The sequence below is a fragment of the Microcebus murinus genome, chromosome 16, assembly GCF_040939455.1.
Source record: "Microcebus murinus isolate Inina chromosome 16, M.murinus_Inina_mat1.0, whole genome shotgun sequence".
NCBI lineage: Eukaryota > Metazoa > Chordata > Mammalia > Primates > Cheirogaleidae > Microcebus > Microcebus murinus.
This window is the reverse complement of record NC_134119.1, coordinates 27,791,689-27,806,704: the sequence shown is the minus strand read 5'-3', so window position 1 is coordinate 27,806,704 and position 15,016 is coordinate 27,791,689. Positions and strand designations below refer to the sequence as shown.

At 49.3% G+C, this 15,016-nt stretch overlaps 1 pseudogene; it reads right to left on the bottom strand.

The window, feature by feature from the left end:
- Positions 1-4,126: 4,126 nt before the first annotated feature.
- LOC105865787 (tyrosine-protein phosphatase non-receptor type substrate 1-like) lies at positions 4,127-14,903 on the bottom strand (annotated as a pseudogene).
- Between the last annotated feature and the right edge of the window lie 113 nt (positions 14,904-15,016).

Below are 15,016 nucleotides of genomic sequence, written 5' to 3'. Positions count from 1 at the left end.
TTGGTCTCAGAGGCCCAGCTTTTGGCTTGTCTTGGGTTTCAACATGCCTCCCTCACAAAGCTTAACCACGTCTAGATTTTGATTTAAAATGAGGGACGTGTGACTCTTCATTTCACTTGAACACCTGGAGGCCATGGCAGGGTTATTAATTGGCTTAATTTCTAATATGGTTGGTCTCAGGGAATAAGGATGTCTGAGGAGAGGGAGAGAGGTGGGGGAATGGCCATTTACCAAGCACCCATCTTATAGGGGACAGTCTGTGCTGCCCCAACACAATTACACTAGTAACACCACAGATCACTGATCACCATAACAGGGATAGTAATCATGAAAAAGTTTACAATACTGTGGGAATCACCACATTTTGTGGTACAGAGACACAGAATGAGCACTTGCTGTCGGAAAATGGCACCAACAGATGCTGTTTGTTGCCACGAACCTTCAATTTGTAAAAAAATCGCAGCATTTGTGGAGTGCAACATCGTGAAGTGCAATAAAACGAAGTACGCCTGTATTGACAGAGAGACAAGTAGATCAATGCAACAAAGAGCTCATCAAAAGAACCACAGATTTATAGACACTTGATATACAGCAAAGGTGGCACTGCTTATCAGAGAGTGCTGAATAATTTATCCTTGTAGAAAAAAGATAAGATCCCTACCACCTATAATACACACACACACACCAGAAGAGTATAGCTAGATTAAAAACATAAATGGAAAGGTGAAAACTTGAGCAAAAATTGAAAAAAAAATTTTTTTGTATAACAAAATCCCTGAAATGACACCAACACTGCAAATTTGTGGACCACAGTAGCAAGAGGGACTCCCCCACATGTGTGAGCCCAAGGAAACGAATATAAGAATGTTTGTTGCAAAGTTGTACTGAACCACTGAATAAAAGCTTCAATATCACTCATCAAATTGTGATGTATTCTCACAAGAGAAGACCACAGAGCTGTGGAAAATTAATAAAATGAAGCTCCATACATCAACATGAATAAATCCCACAGACTGTGCTAAGCATACAAAATAAGGTTGCAGAGTGCTCTGCGCAGTATCATAGCGTTTATATAAAGTTCCAAACATGCAAAGTCGTACTAGACATTGCTTAAGGATTTATACATACATTGTGAAAGTATAAAATTATGCTTGAGAATGATAAATTCATGCTTGAGATCAATAAACACCAAATTCAGGACAGTGTTTTTTTGTTTTGTTTTGTTTTGTTTTTGAGACAGAGTCTCACTTTGTTGCCCAGGCTAGAGTGAGTGCCGTGGCATCAGCCTAGCTCACAGCAACCTCAATCTCCTGGGCTCAAGCGATCCTACTGCCTCAGCTTCCCGAGTAGCTGGGACTATAGGCATGTGCCACCATGCCCAGCTAATGTTTTGTATATATATTTTTTTAGTTGGTCAATTAATTTCTTTCTAATTTTAGTAGAGATGGGGTCTCGCTCAGGCTGGTTTCGAACTCCTGACCTCGAGCAATCTGCCAGCCTCAGCCTCCCAGCTTGCTAGGATTACAGGTGTGAGCCACCATGCCCGGCCAGGACAGTGTTTTTTAAAAGGACCTGAAGAACATAATAGCAAAATGTTACCATTTTGCAAAGATAGGAGGGTAGATCCATGGATTTTTTAATATTCTTTTGAATCCATTTCAGAAGAAAAAAAATGCTTACTCAACTTACTGGCGATTTCAAAATGTATGTGTTAAAATGAAATCAGGCTTGCAAAAGCCCTGAATAAGGTAAAAACTGCTCTGAAAATTAAGGAGTATTAATGATCAAGAGCAGGATGGAAACTTCCTTTTTTGACCCGCTTGATTCTGTCTTGGGTGGAGGCAGGGCCGATTTGCAGCTCTGTATATCAGGGTCGAGACATCCTTGCATCCTGCGTAACCAAAGTCCATCCCTGACTCAGTTCCAAAGCTCCGACGGAAGGGACGTGAGGGGGGTGTGCGGAGGACGCTGTGCCTGCCGTGGGGTGGCAGTGACAGAGTGAAGGGCAGGGGTCCTGAGTGACCTCCAGGTCTTTGCAGCCTCTTCTCCCTACTTGAGCCCTTTGGCGAGGAGCCCCCTGGAGAGGGCCGAGGCAACGTCACAGAGCATGCAGGAGCTGCAGGGAGAAGATCGTTCGTGCATTTGTTTGTTCCCTCATGTATTAATTCCACAAATATTTATTGAGCACCTAGTATGTGGCAGACTCTGCTTGGCCTGGGTTCATGGCACAGATCAGAAATGAAGCCCCTACGTGCTTCACCCCAATGCCGCTTTCTGGGTTCTGAACTTGCTCCCCTACCCACATTCATCTTTGCCACTAGTCAGAACCTCCAACTCCCCTGGATAGGTTCTATTAGTTGATTTTAGCAATACCTTCCTTATTCATCCCAAGTATATATCATATGAAAACTGAAATATACTTACCAGGGGGGACTCTGGAACTCAGGTCTTGACATTCATCCCACTCCCACACCTTGAACCCCCACCTTCAGGGCTCCAAGGAATGCAACTTGAAAACCTTCCACCTCCAGGCCACTACACATAGAGTTAGAAGCCTCTGAGAATTCCAACCGTCACTTGGAAGAAATAAGACTGTTCACAACCTTCTCCTGAGGCTGGATCACCCTTGGGGGCACCGTGTGACTTAATGGGCTTACCCTGGACTCCTCTTTCCAGCCCATGACCATGGCCCTGACCTCCCTCCCTAAGGCCCACCCCAAACTCACCTGTAACAGGTTCTACTTCCTGTAGATGTAGGTCACTGTGGTACTTAACACTAGCAGCACCTTGAGGCCCAGGAGGAAAGCCACAAAGATAAGGGCAGGCATCTCTGGACCTAAATGCCAAGGAGTAGATGGAGCCATCAAATGGGGCCCTGTGGGTTTAAATGCCCTCTCTGAGGTCACGCAGCCGGGAAAGTTTAGAGCCTGCAAGCTGTACCTAATTCTATCTGATTCCAAGCCTATGTCTTTTCTCTACACTTAGCTCTCTCTTGGAGATGAGATTACCTTGACCTGTGAGCCTCACCTTGAATTTGGCTCAACAAACGCTGATTTGAATACCTAACATACACCAGCCAGTGTGCCAGGCTTTAGAGGTACAAACCTGAACACCATCAGCTCCATGTCCCCCCAAAGCCTTGTGGCCACTTGCCATAACCTTGCTACAATCTTAGCAGTTTGGCTTCTTGAGCACCATTTTATAGATGAGTAAACTAAGGCTCTGAGACGATAACCGACTCAGTTACCTAAGTTGACACAACTTAGGTAATTACTGGAAAGTAAATGTTTTAAAATGTTACCTCAATTCAAATAATAGTTAACAGTAGCTAACATTTATTGTAAACATATATGTAGATGATATGTAGAGTTTATATGTGTTAATTCATCTAATCCTCACAAAGACTATGCATTAGGAACATTTATTAGACCCTACCTACAGATGAGCAAACAGAGGGGTCACGTGACAGAGAGGTCACAGAATTAAGTGGACGAGCCTGTCCTATCACTGCATGGCACATCACACAGCCCCCAGGGTAAGGCTGTTCAAACAAGCCTTATGTACAGGCAAACTCGCTTCCATACAACTCAGACAGACAAGGCTTCCAACAAGGAAGCCCTGCTGACAGCCACCACCGAGTCACCAGTAAGTGAGCACACTAAGCTGAACTCTCGTTGGGGAATTTTCAAATTGGGAATTTTCAGTTGGGGAGTTTGAGAGCCAGGAGAACATTCTTTCCCCAGAAATGAAAGAACTTTTCAGGATGGCCACATATAAAGGAAGCCGCTGGCCAGAGACCATTCTGGCTATTTAAGGAATCACAGGCTTGGACAAGATCTCAATAATAATCAAGCTTCCTCTCCTCCCTGTGCCTTCTGGAACACACTCGGGATACAGATGGCTCCAGGTGGCCACGGGAGAAGAGGTGAACGTACCTGGGCTCCCAACGGACTTATATGTGGCGTGGGCTGCCGTGGACAGTATGAGGCTGGCCCGGATGGGAGGCTGCGTCTCCTGCTGCACCACGCAGGTGAGCACCCGCTCGGCCCCCTGCACCGACGCGTTCACCAGCAGCAAGGCTTCCAGGGTGTAGGAACCATCATCATTCTTCTTGGATGTGGGTTGCTCAGTTCCTTTGAGCATATGGCAGTCCTCCAGCCAGATGAGCTGCACACTCTGTGGATAGAATCTCTGCACGTGGCAGGTAGCCAGCACCAAGCTGGAGGAGGTGGAAGACTGGGACACTGTCACTGCAGGGGGAACTGGCAAAGCCCAGAGAAAACAATTACTGTGGGATCCTGGGAGCTCCTTGAGGATGGGCTCATCTCCCCACTGTATAGCCCAGGGCCTGCCGCAGGGGAAGATTTAAGTATTGGTTACCAGATGCATGCATGGGAAATACATGATTGAATGAGAGTGTGAATGGATGAAATGCATGCATGGATGGATGGATGGATGGATGGATGGATGGATGGATGGATGGATGGAAAAATGAAAGGGATTGATGAAAGCCATCCTATTCTTTTTCACTTTGGCCATTAAAGGTAAAAAGATGAGGTATGAATTCCATCGAAAAAGCTACAAATCATTTGACCCGCTCTATGACTAGATAATTCTAAGGTTTGAAGATTCATAGACTCTAAGTCTTAGCATCCATGATGCTAAGATTTTACATAGGAAGGAACTTCAGTTTAGAGAGGTTAAGTAGATTGCCCAAGGTCACAAGTGGCAAAGCTCGGATCACACCAGAAATAGTATGTTTTACTTTTCTGCTATTCTGACACCCAGACTATAAGGCTATAAGCATTTATGATTCTAGGCTTGTGAAATTATGATCTACTTCTAGAATTTTTTTCAACCAGATTTTCAACTATACAGTCAAATGCACCCACAATGGAGAAAATTGGAGAAATTTACAATCTCATAAAACATTAAATATTTCAGTAGATTTCATATGAACACACAACGTGGTACGGCTCTAACACTAAACTAAGGGCTGGAGGATCTGGATTCTGGTTCCTACACTGATACCATAGCCAACTGCAAGAACTTGTGCAAGTCACTTTCCCTCTGTTTCCAGAAATTATGAAATCCTCTAGGGTCAGATCAGTTCTGTAAGTCTAATTAAGACGGATTTCAGCTCTTGGTCTAGGGTACAGAGAGTAACTCCTTACTTAGTGCAATTTGAAGGGGCTATGAGCGTCTGATCCCAAAATATCCTTTTCTGATCCTCAACCCAGCCAGACTTGTAAAATCCTATAAATGCTGTCGCTGATGGGTTGGACAGCCACGGCACGGCACCGCCCCGGAACTCCTTTCCTGTGCTCAGTCTTTCCTTCTCTGCACACGGGCACGGCACACGGGTCTCACCAAGCAAAGAGCAAGACCTGAGAAAGGGGGACCCCTTTCAGGATGCTGAAGGCCTGGCAACTAGGGCGGTGCCCGTGGAGAACAGGCTAGGCAAGATGCCACCTAGCAAGTGCCATGGGCTGTAAAGAGTCGCAAAGACCTGAAAAAGGATGACAGGCTCAAGTGGCCCATTCCAGCCACCAGGGAGCTCTCCTGGCTGTATGGTGTCCGGGGCAGTGTCAGGAGGACGGGGCGTGGGCACAGCTAGTGACAACTGCTTCCGTGCACTGAACGGCAGTGTTTGAGGCAATGTGTGCACATGTGTTTTCTTATTTAGTTCTCACAAAACCAAATAAGGTAAACACTGAAAGCTACTTGGTATGGGGGGGGGGCACCACTTAGAAGGGACCCATGCAAAATCAGGCCCCAATTTCATAGAAATTTTCAAAAAACAATTGGATGAAACCTCATCTTCAAAACCATTTAAATTATAAGAGTAATTTTATTTAATTTATATTTTTATGTAAATACAGAATATCCTTGCAACTGTGCACCAACTCTCAGAAGGAACAAGTATTGGGAGTGGAAGGAAGCTGGCATAATTTTTTTCCCCAAAACTAATACTATAGTACCAACAAATCTTTCATTTAAAATTTCACACTACCAGCCCAATCATTTAAAGGTAATTTTGAAAATGTATTTGAAATTATTTGAGTGTTTTAGCAATTTTCACAGGGGCCTCTTTTCATCAAAGTGTCCTCTTCTGAAGTGCCCTGTACATTGTCATCATCGTAGATTTTTCCTTCTCTTCCGTTGTTGGCTGTTCAAAGGCTTTGCCTGGGATCCCAGCAATTCCCCAATATCATTTGCATCAACTTCTGGAAATACAACTTTTGCAAGGCCTCCAATTGCACTTTGCAATGGATGTGAATTCTGTTTGCGGGGTACGGTCTGATGTTTGCCATACTCCAATCAAGGCAAGACCCACCTCCTTCAGCAGAGGATTTCTGGGCTCCACACCACCTCCTCCGCCACCTGGTCTCAGGGCGGAAGTGCTGGACAGTTGCACTCACGCTAAGTCCCACCCCAAGTTCCCCAAACACCTTCCCACCTCTCTGCCTCGGATTTTGCTAGAGCCATGAAATGCCACCCAGTCCATGCACATCCCAGCCTCCCCTCTGTCACGGGGCAACCCTGAGACACAGTCTACACAGTACTCAGAGGGCCCCCAGCTTAATAACTCACCCTGGCTTTGTTGTCCCCCTTCCCTGTCTCTTTCTCTCTGTTCCACCACCCCAACCTCTCAGTGTCACCTCCCAGCTGCCTGCCCACATGCCCTGGTTCCAGGCTCTGCTTTCAGGGAAACCCAAATGAAGACACCCACAAAGACATTTCTATGACAGGAGACACAATCCAAGACACATGAGGTGTTGAGTAGGGAGGGGTTTTCAGTGGGAGCTAGTTTTATAAGCAACCAATTAACTTGGGAGTATTTCTATTTGCTATGACTTTTGCTTCTCTACACAATTGTCCTAGCGCCAGGGAATGACATAATACATCCTCAGATAAGGAAGACCCCATGGCCTATCATTTTCCTATTTTACAGCCAAATATACTGAAGACAAGAGAACATAAGCAACTTGCGAGAGGCCCCACAGCTGGGAGACAGAGCAGAGTTGGAAGCTGGAGGTCATGCCAGGGTCTCTCACTCGCCAGCTTTGCAACCCAAGCCGCTTCACTTCTTTGAACCTCAGTTTCCTTCTGTAAGCCATGAATGGGACGAACAGTACAGGGAAGTTGTCAAGTAAGAGTGAGGAAGTTGTTAAATAAGTCAACCCACAAAAATGTGCTCTACTACCTTTCTGCCATGCTCATTCAAGACATTAATATCAATATAAAAGGATGTGTTTACTTCCATGATAATAACACACTTATCCCCCTATTTTCAGTTAAGAAAAACAGATTTTATAAAACACATTTTGTAGATTTGAAAGTCAAATGCACATTTAAGGAATTAATTTTACTGCTATGCAGCCTTAGACCACTCCCTTGCCTTCTCTGGGCTTTGGAGTCATTATTATAATGGGATGATTATTAAGATTCCTTCTGGGCATGATACCTTGTGACCTCTCTGAATTCAGAGATCTGCCAAGCATTGGTGCACAATCGAGGAAAATCAATAGAAAAGTTAGGCTCATACCCAGGTATAAGTAATAATCTAAAGACATCACAGTCCCTAAAATTTAGAAGTTCTTAAAGCCCTACAAATCTTCTTTAGATAAAATACTAATAATGAAATTAAATTCCCAGAAGATAAATATTCTGTCTCCAGACAAGAGAAGTGAGTTCTGAGAGGCAATGTGAATAATAACAATAACAATAATTAACAGCAACAATGGCCACTTCTGAGTGGTCAGTATGAGCAAAGCACTGTGTTAAAACCCTTTGCACTCGGATGTCGAGTGTGGATAATGAGAAAAAAGCAAGCGAGTGCAAAGGGTTAAGGTAATAACACCTGTGTTTACAGGTAATATTTCACTGAATCCTTGCCACGGCCAAGTGAGAGATGTGTCACTTTTCAATGAGGAAACTGAGGCTCTGAGAAGACCACAGTCCAACCCTGTACCAACTTGGCCAAGCAAAGAGGAAGATCTTACCACGGAGGTACTGGTCCAGGCTGATGGTTTTCTGGAAAAACAGTGTCGAATTGTGCTCGACGAGGCACACAACGTAGGAGGACACATCCTCACTCTTCAGCGGGACCAGCACACTACTTGTCACATTGTAGGTGTGTCCACTATGGCGGACGCTGGTCTGGGACTTGGGGAGCTCGTGCTTGTTTTTAAGCCAGGTCACAGTCACGTGACGTGTGGAGAACCCGGACGTTGTGTAGGTCAGTCGGATGCTGGTGCCGGGCTCAGATCGCTGTGGGGGGCCTTGCAAGCTGTAAGGGTGGGGGCGCCTGCCTGCAGGGAGAGACCCTCCCATAAGAGGGCACAGCCGTGCCTGGCCGAATCCCAGTGTGAACAAACCCTCAGCGTCTGCGGCAAGAACCCCATTGCTTTTCCATAGGGCTTAAAGCAGGGGTCCTCAAACTGTTTAAACAGGGGGCCAGTTCACTGTCCCTCAGACCGTTGGAGGGCAGGACTATAGTTTAACAAAAACTATGAACAAATTCCTATGCACATTGCACATATCTTATTTTGAAGTAAAAATCAAATGGGCAAAAACACCCGCATGTGGCCCGCGGGCCGTAGTTTGAGGACGCCCGGTTTAAAGGTTACTTTCTGGTAGAAGCTACTTTCTGAAGCTGATTTCAGAGGCCTGACAATGAAACTACTGGGACCACAGCAGTTTGTAAGGAGGCCGACACCTGCTGACACCACATGGCAAAAATCAAACACCCATGTCACATTTACCACAATTGCTGGGCTCTTCCCTAACTCACTGAGTTCTCCAGTACCTCTAGGAGCTGTTGCTATCCCCATTTCACAGACAAGCAAACTGAGGCTCAGACCAGCTAGGTAACTTGTCTAAAGTCCACAGCTGGTCAGTGGCAGAGCTGGGCTTCTTAGCCAGGCAGCCTGGCCCTAGGGTCTGTGCCCCTGACCACCCCTCAACCCCGCCCTCAGGCCCTGAAGAAGGAAGAGCACCTCACTTCTCAGAGGCCAGGTCTCGGAGAGAGGTTCACACACCAGCCTTGGAGTCCTGCTCAACCCAAGTGTGCATTCCCAGCTCCTCACCTGGAGCCGGGGCAACTCACCTCTCTAAGCCTCGGTTTCCTCATCTGTGTAATGAGGATGATTCTTCATTCTCAGTTAAGAAATTAAGTAAACTAACTAGTGTAGAGTAGGAAGCACTCTAGAAATGGGAACTGTCAGCATCGTATACTCACAGTGATCATCTGAGGGATTGTTATTAATCATATTTTTAATGTTAACAGAGAAAGAAAAGGCTCAGAGAGGGCTAGTGACTCACCCAAGGGCCACACAGTGAACAGAACTGACATTGCAAGCCAGGAGTTCTGACTCTAAATTAAGGGCCTTTTTGTTACATCACAGCTCCCGCCTGTACTTCTGCACAGTGGGCTCTGCACGGATCAGTGGTCTTGAATATTGTCCCACTCTCAGCCCAGCTCCGGGCCAGGCACCACGGGACTGCGAGCAGTCACTGCAGGCAGTCACTGTGGCCCCACTGTCCAGACGCCAGGCAGCAGTCAAGGAAGGGACTCCTCACCAGGGCCTCTCGAGGTGGCTATAGCAATTGTCACGGCACAGATGAGGACACCCAGAAAGGGAATTGTTTTTCCTGACGTCACGTGGCTGGGCAGTGACAGCCCTGCCTCGGGATCTTGTTCCGTTTGACGCCAAAGCTTGGCCACCTCCAAACAGAAGAGGCAGTCCCTGCTTTAAGGATGTGAGAGTCTAATCACGGAGGAAGGTGTCAGTGGGATAAAACCCCAGGTCCTGGGCTTTCCGGAGGCCTCGAGGTTGAAGTGCCGATTGTGAGAACTGAATGGTATAGACAGATATGTCCGCGCAGTCCAGGAAGAAATATATATCAGAAATGGGACGTTTAAGACGGATATTTGAGAAAAGACTTGAGATAACACTAAGGTCTGTATTCTCAGGCAGGATAGGAGAGAAAAATATAGACAAACTCATTAAATTTGTGAACAAAGTAGCCCTGGGTTCTAGTCCCAGCTCTGCTATTTGACACGTCTGAGACTGTGATCCCCCCACTAGCTCTCTGGGCTCTGCCATAGGATCAGATGACCTGGGTGCACAGTGGGTGCTCTGTGGGTGCCAGCCAGCAGGAACAGAGGCGAGGGGGGCGGGGTGCTGATGGGGGCTGTCATGGGCCAGGTGGGGGAGGGACAGCTCCAAGGGTATGTTAACACCCAATAGAAAGGGGCCTGAATGCCAGACAAGGAGGCCGCCCTTCCTCCTGCAGACCGCAGGGCACCACAGAGCTGCAGGGAAGCCGCGACTGGAAGGGATGCTCCCAGGGGGTTAATCTTGCAGCTGTGGGCCAGGTATGTGCTGCATGCAGGAGAAAAATAAGACAGGGGAAAAACTCAGCATGAGTCAATAAAGAAATACTGCACTCGCTTCTGATGAGAAGGGCCCGCTTGGGGTTTTTCACGCACACCCGTGTATCCTGCTGGGTGAACGTCTTTCTCATTTCTGCTGGACAACAAAAAAGAGCATGGAGAAATGTAAAGCCAAGTGGGATCATTCCCCCGAGGGTCTTACAGCAGCCAAATAAAGGCCAGTCCTGTCGGGGAGAGATAGAGACAGGGTGGAGGGCCTTGTCGCAAAGCTGGGCTGGGTTTTGCCTGGCCAGAACTGGAATACACGTGCACACAGCCACGCTTCCCAGGGGAGCTGTCCTTCCCGCTCCATGTGGCTCTGGATACCTGGCTTTCCCCTGGCTCACCCAGGCCTGGCCAATCATAATACACCCTCCACGGTCCACCTCACACCTGTCCCCCTCGGTGCCAGCTATGCATCCCCCCAAACTGGTCCGAGCTGCACCAAAGGAAAGCAGCGTGCCACCCTCGGGGCCTGAACTGCCAGCGGGCAGCGCCCCCTTGTGGAGAAAATTATCTGAGGAGGGGAAGGAGAAAAAGGAAGGAAGAGGAGGAGGAGGAGCTGCACGCATCCTAAGTGAGGACCTGCATCAACCCTCTTTCCCAGCTGAGTCAAGGATTCTGGACTCTCCTTAAAGTTGACTTCCAGAAACTTCCAACTGAACCAGTCTTGGTTAATAGCCTCCCCAGAAGGGATTTTGGTGCCGGGCAGCCCTTAATCTCTGCCATTCCTTGGAGTCAAGTGTCAGGTGGAGAACTCCCAGCATGAAGAGCGCGTGGAACTGGGGAAGGGGAGTCCCACTGCTGCTTCTGGGGGAGGGTGTGGGGGACGGAGCGAGGGCCCTTCCCTTCCTTACCCGCATCCTGCATCCCGCGCTGACCTGAGTCTCCACCCTCTCCGGCCCTGCTGCCCAGAGGGCTGGGCCAGAGGCTGCACCCACCTTGCACGCGCCTGGGCGTCTGAGCTCGCAGGGTGACGTTGGCCTTGACTGGGGGCTGCTCGTCCTGGACGATCCAGCAGGCAAACTCGCTCCCCTCCAGCGTGGCCTCCGCCTGCCGCGTGTGCTCCAGCGAGTACGTCCCGTCGGGGTTTCCAGTGACCCGGGGGGATTTCACGGTCTGGATCGTGTGCCCGTTCTCCATCCAGGTGAGATGCAGGTGGGAGGCGGGGTAGAAGTGGCTGGCGTGGCAGGTGAGGTTCACTCTCTCTTGCACGCGGACGTGCGTCCCAGAGGCCTGGGTGGTGATCCTCACGGTGGGGATCACTAGACAGAGGAAGAGAAGGTAAGAGCTGGCGAAATCAGCCCCTGCCTGCGGCTGCCTGTGTCTCCCTCTCCCAGGGACCAGACTCAGGATCTCTCACTCTTTTTAAAGAAATATTTTTTTCTTGTTTGCTGAATGTAAAGCAAATCCGCCTAAATGTTAGTATTCATTAAATATGGGTAGGGGTACACAGTGTGGTGTCCCATATATAATTCTCTGTAGTTTGAAATATTTCCTAAGAACTATCAAAATGCAATGCCCATGAGGACAGGAGCCTTATTTTGCTTGTTGCTGTATCCCTGGCACGGACAGCAGTGTCTGGCAAACAATGGATATTCATTTATTTGTTGAATGAATAATAAACATTTAAAATCCAAAACAATAACAATGATATTAATAGAACAAGTTGTTGGAAAGGGATACTGGGGCCAGGTCATAACAAGAAGACCAAACATTCATAAGTTACTCACTGCGTGCCAGGCACTGTTCTAGATCCTTTATAAAGAATGACTCATTTAATCTTCTCAGGAAGCCCATACATTTCACCTTCCCATAAGCCCGTCGGTCTTAATTTCCTTCCCATTTTACAAGGAAACTGAGGCACCAAATAGTCAAGTAATTTGCAAGATCACACAACTTGTGCTGGATTGAAGCCCAAACTCTGGGCTTCTGGAACCTGCGTTCCAATCACTGTATGTGTGATCAGGGTGGCAAAGAGGAATCTGGGTCCTTGTTTGTGAAGTTGAGCTTTAGGCGAAAAGCCTGGAAGCTGATGCTGCCTGAGCCAGCCCCCACCCCGTGCCACTGCCCTTTCACCTCGGAGCACTTGGGAGAGATTCATGGTCGCTTGTAGGGGATCCTTCAGGGTCCTGTGGGTGACGTTGCAGGCGACCTTGGCTGAGACGTCTTGTTGGGCCAGTGTCACCCATGCCTTGCTGGTGATGGAGAAATTGCCTTGCTCATCAGTCACCGGGTGCTGAGCTGAGGCTGGGAGTTCATAGCTGTCCTTCAACCAGGTGACGTTGAAGTCCTGGGAGCCGAAGGGGCCGGCAGTACAGTTGAAAAGCACCGAATCTCCAGGGGTTGTCCTCTGAGACGGGCCCGTCAGAGAGATGAAGGGCTGCCCAGCTGGGATAGAGAGCGATTGTGACTGCACAAGGCGAGTGGAACGCGTCCAACATGCAACAGTCTGTGGGCGGCGCCAGGGATCTGGCAGGCCCTGCGGACCTACTGCGTGCCCTGTCTGCTTCCAACCTCAGAGAACATATGGACACACAATAACAAGTAAGCAAACGAACATGAGTGTGATTATAACCGGGGTGCAGTGCCCACTAGGAAAGCCAAAGAGTGCAGAGATAGACAATACAGGAAGAACTTATTCTAGAAGGGTGGTCAGAGAAGGATTCCTTGAGGAGGTGGCATTTTGAGCTGAAACCAAGGAATGAATAGCAGCCGGCCATGGGAAGGGGCAGAGGAAGGACATTCCAGATGGCAGGGACAGCCGGTGAGAAGAGCCTGGGGCAGGAGAAACCGAGAGGTCTGTAGGACTTCGACGTCATGACACAGAAGTCTATGTTGAGAAGAGTGTTGTGGGACATGGTGACGATCTTGATTCTATTCTGAGTGTGATGGGACAGTGCTGAGACTTTAAACAGAGGGGCGCGGTGGTCTGATGTACATGTTCTAGAAGATACCTGGGGCAGGCCTGGGAGCGGGAGCGGGAGGCTGGCGCTGGCCTCCAGGCCCAGCTGACCGTGGCCTGGACCAGGGTGGTGAGGAAGGGGGAGGGGCTGGGACGCAAGTGGAACAAACGGCCCACTGGACGTGGTGATGGACAGGATGGGCTTGAGGGATGAGGGACAGAGAATGATGGATACGTGAGTCCCAGGTTTTCTCCAGAGCAGCGGGGAGGAGGGCGGCCTACTTTTTGAGATGGGGAGAACTGGGGAAGGACTGAGCTGGGATAGGAACGGTATGGGGAAGACTCAGGATTTCCATTTGGACATAAGTTTACGATGACTGGAGTGTGAAGTCAAAGGTCACTGCAGCAGGGATGGCTGGTCTCCTGCTTGGGTTCCTCCCTTCAACACCTCCATGAGTGTGCATCCTCTGCTTGCTCACCTCCAGTGACGGGGAGCTCTCGCCACCCAAGGCAGCTTCATTCACCCTTGTGTAGCTTAGACTATGACAAAACACTCCCTGCTTCTAACCTGGGGCCTACCTGCTAGAGTTATCCCAAGAAAACCATGGAATGAGACTCGTCCCTCCTCCCGAGGACAGCCCTGCAGAGATCTAGAGCAGGGACCTGTCCACGTCCTCACTGCATCCCCTGAGCCCCTGCTCTGCACCAGGTCGTGAGTTGAGTGCTGGGGTCACAGAGATGAGTCAGACAGGACCCTGCCCTCGAGGAGCATCTGTGTGTTGGGGGAGGGGCAGACAAATATACCAGCAAGGAGAACACAAGGTGCCAGGGGACAGAGGGCAGCCTGTCCTCTTAGCACACAGCTCTGGTCCCTTTGCATGCTATGTTCTCATCACCCTGCCTGCATGCAGCAGCCTGTGCTTTAGAAAATGCCCAGGTGTGTGGGCTCATGTTCATCCATATCCCAGCTGTGGGATGCTATTAATAGCATTATTGTCCCCAGTTTCCAGAAGAGGAAACAGACTGGGTGGGGTTTAGGGACTTGCTGGAGGTTGTGCGGCTGTCAGTGGTGGCGGGGGGTGGTCTGTCTGAGTCAGCGAGCGGAGCGCTCTTCCCGTGCGTGGCACAGAGGCCCTGTCGCCCAGGTGTCTTTCTCTCTGTCTTTCCACCCCTCACACCTGACGCAGGACCTGTGGCCACCCAGACCAGAGCTGGCAGCAGGGAAGCTGGGCAGGAGATGGGCTCCTCTCTGCCCCTGACCCCCACCCAGCCCCGCACGTGTGTCACACCCTCCTCTGACCCCCAAGCTCCCTTTTCCCGTGAAGTCTGTGTTGAGGACAAGATGCACGACAGCACCTGGCAGGCAGGAGAATGGCCCGGCCAGGTTCTCCAGGCCTCAGTCTCCCACCTGGAACACAGGTGCTGGGTTCAGTAATCCCTGAGGGCCTCCCTGCCTGCTCCGAGAGTCTCTGTGGTCAGGACTCAGGACTCACCTGTGAGTCCCAGCAGAAGGGTGGGCAGGAGGGTGCCCAGGGCCTGCCCAGGTGTGGCAGTCATGGTGACAGGCTCACAGGGTCCCTGGTCCGTGCTGGGCAACAACCCCTGGATGAGGCTCTGCATGAGCCCAGAGGCCACTGCCTGGTTTCCCAACAGCCTGGAGCGGTCCTTAT